This window comes from Lactuca virosa, chromosome 8 (genome assembly GCF_052849685.1).
Source record: "Lactuca virosa cultivar CGN04683 chromosome 8, Lactuca_virosa_CGN04683_v6, whole genome shotgun sequence".
Lineage (NCBI taxonomy): Eukaryota > Viridiplantae > Streptophyta > Magnoliopsida > Asterales > Asteraceae > Lactuca > Lactuca virosa.
The window spans coordinates 208,245,303-208,253,077 of NC_136433.1; positions in this window are offsets into that span (position 1 = coordinate 208,245,303).

The window sequence follows — 7,775 nt, forward strand, 5'->3', positions numbered from 1 at the left end:
ACTTGTTGAAACTCGACCCCATCCAATTCTATTAACCTGTGACAAGGAAAAAGTTTCTCTAAATCGTGGTTGGTGTTAGAGAGCATAGTTATGGTATGCTCGTAGACATAATCATCGATAGTATTTATTACAAACAGGTCACCACTGATTGGAGGATCATTAGTAGGTCCAAATAATAGGAGTCTCAGTTTATGGCTTACAAAGGTCACATTTATCGCACCTTCCTGACAACTAATATGGGCATATATACTTTTCAAAAAAGGACGATCAATGATTATACTTGGTTGTTTGTATATGGCCAATATTTTAGAATCCATCAGAAGAAGTTGTGGGTTGGTTTTTTTAAAAGTTGTTGGGTAGGGGGTGGTATTGGCCTCCACAAACCCCTCCCCAATTTTGGACATTTCAAACTCATGAAACTCTTCATTAGACTTTTCCAATTCAATTACAGCTTCTTTAATTTCAAACATCCTTTGGGTATTATTATCATTTAAAGGTACATCATCCTCCACCACAACCTCAAGTTTGGGTGGTGTAGGATTATGCAGAATGTTATCATTGCATAGAAAACTTACCTCATTTACTTGGGTAGTGTCCGAAGGTTTGCCCGGTAGTTGTTGCTTTAGCTGCTCTGTTATTCGTTCTAGTTGATCTTCAATTGCCGAAATTGATTTGGAGTTGTCTTCCTCCTTGTTGAAGGTTTCATTCAACATGTCCAACATTTGATCCAACTTCATGCTAAATGAAGATTTTTCTGATTCTTGGTCGTCCGGGAAATAATATGGTTCATGGTGTTGGTTTTGAGTCGATTCGTCAGTCCACCAACAATCATCATCATATGGATCATTGTATGGATAATCATTATATGACTGATTGTATGGATCATTAATGTATTGATCTTGACCTGGATTTCCACTCCCCCACCACATATCTTGGTTAATATAAATGTATTCCTCCATTCACGACAGTCCCTAAACAAAAACAGTAAAATAGTGAAGATTCTAAACTAAAAATAAAACAAAATATAATAAAACTTAAAGACTACTTCAACACAATTGTTTAAGCGCACAATCTCCCCGACAACGGCGCCAAATTTTGATCGAGGTCGTTGTCTCAATCAAAAATAACCTCAAAACCACTAGATAGCTAGGGTAAGTAAGGGTCGAATCCACGAGGAGTTTGTGGTTAAACTCTGTGCTAAAGTAGTCAATGAAAAAGAACTAATACTTGCAATTGTCACGAAAAATATTTAAACTAAGATTTAAATAAAAAAATTAGAAACTTTATATTGCAAACGATTACCAATGAGAAAAACAAGGTTACTTCAGGTTTAGTGTCAGATGATTAAGACTCACGTGTTTATCTTCCCTTAAATTCCAAATTAATTATGAAAACATAACTAAGGTCAATTAACATGCAATAAATAACTTTGGGCACACAATATGTTATCCCTACTAATTGTCTTACTCCCTATGTCTAAATGGATTAGGAACAATGAGTGACTTGGCAAAATTATGTCTTATGATTACCAATTACAATGTTTAGCATTTAAAATCACAATTTTGGAATAGTATATGTTGATTCAACCGATCGTCTTAGTTCCTAAGCTATATGAATTAGGCATGATTAGTGAATTGACAATAAACTATCTTAATTGTAAAATTAAACACATGAATAAAACCCAACTTCAATTATCACTAATAGAAATCATAAATTTAAGAACATATAATAACCAAAGTTGATTGGAATAGAAGTAATAATCAAAACATGTTCATCAAATCATCCTAAACATTCCCGGAAGTAACCTAGGTGGTTTAGCCTTCCATAGAATTCACAAAACACAAAACTTGAATAAAAACAATGTAATTCATAATGAAATTCATAAACCAACTTGAAATCATAAAACTAATAAAATCTAATGATCAATCAATCATGGAACGATGAAACCTTGGAGAAGAAGTAACCAAATCTGGAGTTTGATGAAGATCCACCGGTTGAACGACTTCAATTGTTGAATGATGATAAACATTGTGATTTGTAGCCTCGGATTCGGAAATTGATGATCAGAAAAGCGTTTGGAGAAGGTTTGAATGTGTTTGGAACCCTCCAAAACTGTGTAAAATCGCAGGGGAGAAGTCCCAAGTCGATTAGGGTTTAATCTTCCTTAAATAGGTGCTAAAAAACTGATTTTCGGAGCTGTTTTCCGCGTCGGCGTCCTAGTAGGCGTCTTAGACGTCAGATAGGACGTCTGGGCGTCCTTCAGGGCGTTTTACATGCCTTCTGTCGTCCTTGATTTGCACATGAAAATGTCCTAAAACGGGTAGGCGTCCTAGGAGACGTCTTAGGTGCTGTTTGTTTTTTCGAAGCGAAAATTCATGAAGTCTGCGGACCACCTTTGCAATCCTCTGTAGCAGAAGAGGTGGAACAAACGGTTGCAGCCTATAATAAGAAGCATGTTTGTTTTTTAGCATCTGCAGACTGAAATAATAATAGTTCTCAACACCGAAATTTAATAATTCTAGTATTAAAACATTGAAATAATAATAAAAAGAACATGTAAAAAAACAAAAATATAAAACTTTTTTTTAAAAAAAAAACTTAAAAAAATATAATAGAAGCTAATAGTTTTATTCTAGAAAAAAAACTAATTTTAAAAAACATTAAAAAAGAAAATAATAAAACAATTAAGAAAGTATTGCAAACGATGTCTACAAAGTTCGTAAAAAATTACACACGTTAAAAAAGATGCAACTGAAATTGAAAATATTATTAATAAAACGGTAAAAAAATTAAAAAAATCAAGTTAAAAAAAATCGTGGAAATTATAAAAATAAATTGTATCACATCCGTAAATAAAAATTTAAGAAAATCAAAGTTTAAAAAAAAGTTATACAAAAATTCTTAAAAAAACACTTAGAAAAAATGAAAGCTGAAGAGGTTAGAAGAGGCAAGTCAAGTGCTGCGCCACGCAGCACACGCGCAGATGTTTTGTAGTCTGAAGCCTTCCAAAAAACAAACTGCTGCGAGAGGGAAAGTGCTGCGCGTGTGCCGCGCCGCGCAGCAATAAGTGGTTTGAAGAGGTTTTTATAGAAAAACAAACAACACCTTAGACGCGTCCTAAGACGTCTTTCATCTTTTGTGCCTCTTTTGGTGATGAAAACGGTAGAATCAGCAAAAATGCAAAACATAAAAGTTGTAGGAAATTTTGTCTACTTTTCGAAAATTCTTCGTTCATGTCAATCGGAGCTCTAGATCTTGAGATATGATCAAAACATTGAAGATTGGTCAAATTTCTCAGCACCATTTTTCTTCATTCTTTTAGCAATTCGTCTCCCATGCTCATTAGCTTCCTTTTGCTCGTTTTTCTTGCGGGTTCCGCCCACTTTAGCACTAAGTGGTTGCCTGCACATAATGTTCAACATTTTATCAAAGTAGTGCCATTCTTGGACAATTATACATCAATTCAACATATTTAGTATAATTTATTGTGCTATAAATATAGACCGATCAGCGGTCTTCATAAGTCCTTGAAGCTTGCTGAGTGTAACTTCCTCATTGTTCATGCGGTATGTCATGCGGAATTGATCATAACACGAGGGTAGGGAGTGCAAAATGATGTCAATTGCCAACTCCTCAGGGAAGTTCACATTCAATTTCAGCAAACGGTCCACATACCTTTGCATTTTCTGCATGTGGCCCGTGATGGGTTCACCATCCGTCATCCGGGTTGTTATCATGGAGGAGATTATTTCATACCGCTCTTGACGAGCACTCTGATGGTACCTTTCCATCAATTCCTGGTGCATCTCAAAAGGGTAATAGTCCTCATAGGACTTTTGGAGCTCGGCTGTCATCGTGGCCATCATGATGCATGCCACTTTGGTGGCATCTCTCTCATGTGTCCTGTATTCAGCGATCTCCTCAGGAGTAGCAGTAGTCTCATCGAGTTCCTTAAGCTCCTTGTCGAGGACATATTCCTTTTCCTCGTAACGAGTGACCATCCTGATGTTCTGGATCTAATCCATAAAGTTGGAACCATCGAAGATGACTCTCCCACAAAGGTTCATGAGAGAGAAGGAGCCGGTAGGGTTAGAACCCGAAGCATTGTTGGAAGACATCTGAAAAGAAGAAAGACAAGTTTAGATTAGATATATAGAGTCCTTAATAAGACACCCAAATGTAATATTAAGGCTAGGACCCAACACAATATTTTATAACTTAGAAGAGGGATGTCGTAATCTAAGCTATAACATATTTGAAGGTAGGTGAATGACGATTAACCAATTTCCACCATGAAAACGCAATAAATTATTAGGTTTTAATTGGTTTTGAAATTCCTAGATTCTTTTGAGATTCATTGAACTCTTCAATGGCATGTTTCAATCTCGATTGTGCCATTCAAGTTTTGTGACTGGGATGCCGAGGATCACAAAACAAAGTGTGAATAACCATGCAAATTCACTTGGTACGCTTAATATTATCACCTAATCAATGTGTCGGTTAACCACACGCGCTCCACCGATCTATGATAAACATTAAGTCACCCTTTGTTATCCTTACTAGTCCAAGTTAGTATGTCGGTTAACCACACACGCTCCACCAACGACTTGCTAAGGTACAAGGTGTGAATTTCATGGGTTAGCACCATTTTCACATTTTCCTAAAGTAACTAAGATTGGAAATTTATAAAACATTTAGTTACTTTATAATAATCATTATACTTTTAATGAGAATTAAAGTCATTGTCCTACCCTTTCGGCTAACGACCCTCCACCAGTCAAGGAAGCGGTGGGTGAGAGTGGACACCCATTAAGCTGCCATTTTATAGGCAACAACCTTATACCCCCCTTATAGACCGGCTTCGTGAATGAGGCCTACTAACGGTAAGACGACTTGATCTTATACATATATATATATATATATATATATATATATATATATATATATATATATATATATATATAAATATTAACCATTAATCTTATAATAATATAAGGGTTGAATTTTAACTTTTAAAATCCTAAGGGTTGGAATTAAAATATTTTAAAGTGTGTGCGACTTTACAAATTCCAAAACTTGAGGGCAAGTTTTGAAACTATTCAAAACTTTTCATTTCATAACTTATGAGTTAATGGTTCATAAAAGTGAAGACTCTTCATTTTTATGTAACTTATGTGTTTTAAATAACATTAAGGAAATTGACCTTTGGAAATCCATAACTTGAGGACAAATTATGGATTCCATTAAAATACATAATTGATCAAGAATTAATCATTAAACAATTTAGCAAGTGATTCTTATGATCTAACAATAACTCACAAGAACATGAATATCATATCAAAACTTCAAGAATCATATGAACACATATAAAACATGGAATTTTGATATTAGCCATTGTAAATGGATTAGCATAACCATTACACCATCTAAAACAAGTTTTAAAACACCAAAATAGTTTAGGGTAATGTTTCTAGTCCATTTCCAGCAGCAAAAGTCGAAAAACTGCAGTCAGAGCCTCCTACTCGTCGAGTGCAGGAACCTACTCGACGAGTAGGATGAATTTTCACTTGGACTCGTCGAGTCCCCCCATGGACTCGGCGAGTCCACTGCCCAGACAGCTCAATTTTTCGATTTTTCAACAGTTTGCATCAAGTATTCAAGAAAACAATCATAGTCTCTGATACCACTGATGGGTTTTGAGCATCCTAACACTCTTATGGTGTACATGCAACCCTAGAAACCTTGGATCTATGTTTTACTATGAATACATGCAAATTTGTTTTTCCAAGGTTCATAACCTATCTAGCATGACATGGGGAACTTTACACATAAAAGCTAGAAGAATTACATACCTTTCAATAGTGAGTTGATTCCTTGGAGTTTGAGAGCCAAGCACCAATAATGTGGATGCCTCAAATGGAAGTCACAAATCACCACAAACTTTGGAAAAACTATGAGAGTGTATGTTTGCTTGTAGAAATCGGCCACCTTTCTTACACACACACTTAGTGCCATTTCAAGCATCATAAGCTCTTTTATATAGTGTGGGGAATTAGGGTTACATCCATGTAAACCCTAATACCCATGACTCTTCCTTTCCAAGGATCCATGGGTTAAAAGCTCCATGGACTATCCATGGACTCCCATGCATGCCAAGCCCATTCCAAATGAGTATTAGCCCACACTTATATAAATACAAGAGCCCATATTTAATTAGTCACCTTTTTTATCACCAAATTAATTCTAAATTAATTTATGATCAAATACTAATTAAATAATATGATTTCATATTAATATATTATAACTTATAATATATTAACAAATCATAAACATACAATTCTCAAAGGTTTAACCATACAAATAGTTCGGGTGAAGTGCAACCCAAATGGACCATGCCGGGTCGGGTCAAGTATATACCAAATAAAGTTATGGACTTAGACACCTTATCCAACAGTATCGAGATTTGAGACATAGTTACTGGTGGTCGTGTATGAAGAGGGAGATAGCCTTGTATATTGAGAGGTGCTTGACTTATCGGATGGTCAAGGCCGAGCACTAGAGGCCTTATGACAAGCTTCAGCCTTTGAAGGTTCCCATGTGGAAATGGGAACAAATCACCATGGATTTCATCACCAAGTTACCTCAGACGACTAAGGGTTTTGATGTGATTTGGGTTATAATGGATCATCTAACCAAGAGTGCCCACTTTCTAGCTATTTGAGAGATCTCCTTGGCCGAGAAATTAGCCGATGTATATGTGCGCGATATTATCGCTCGACATGGTGTCCCAGTTTCGATTGTATCAGTTCGAGATGTTTGGTCCACTTCTTGATTTTGGCAGAGGTTCCACGAGGAACTGGGTATGAGGTTGCATTTTAGCACTGCTTATCATCTACAAACCGACGGCCAGAGCGAGAGGAACATCCAGACGCTTGAGGATATGTTGTGAGCCTGTGTGATAGTTTTCGGCGGGAGTTAGGATTCCTACCTACCTCTGGATAAGTTTTCTTACAATAACATCTATCATTCCAGTCTTGATGGGCCTCCATTTAAGCTTCTCTATGGGAGGAAGTGTCGTACCCCCATATGTTGAGGAGAGACCGACTACATGGTTATAGTAAAGACCGAGATAGTTCTCCATACGACAGATCTTATTCAGCAGATCAGACAGAGGTTGTAGACAACTCAGAGTCGGCAAAAGAGTTATACAAAAAAACATCGATATGAGTTGGAGTTCCAGGTCGGTATTATGGTTTTACTGAAGGTATTACCCTGGAAGGGTGTAATACACTTCAGGAAGAGGTGGCAAGTTGGGGCCCCGATATATTGGGCCGTTTTGAGTGATTTCCAGGGTTGGCAGGGGAAGGGCTCGGGATGATTGCAGTGCAGATACCATTTGTTCAGCCTGGGATGTTTATTCTCTGATATTTGGATATACATTGATATGATGTTTGAGATATTATGACATGTGTTTTGGATAACTATGGTTTTATTAATAATTAAAAATGAATTTTCGGTCTGTATTTTTGGGATGTTTCAGATCTGCCTAAGGAGATCAGTCAGATTCACAACACCTTTCACGTTTCTGAGCTACGGAAGTGTGTAGCTGATGATTCAGCAATGGTTCCTTTAGATGATATTCAGTTCGATGATCGCCTGAACTACATTGAGATGTCGGTGACAATTATAGATAGGAAAACGAAGGTCTTTCACAACAAGGTGGTTTCATTGGTCAAAGTTCAGTGGCAACATCGGAAGGGTTTCGAATAGACTTA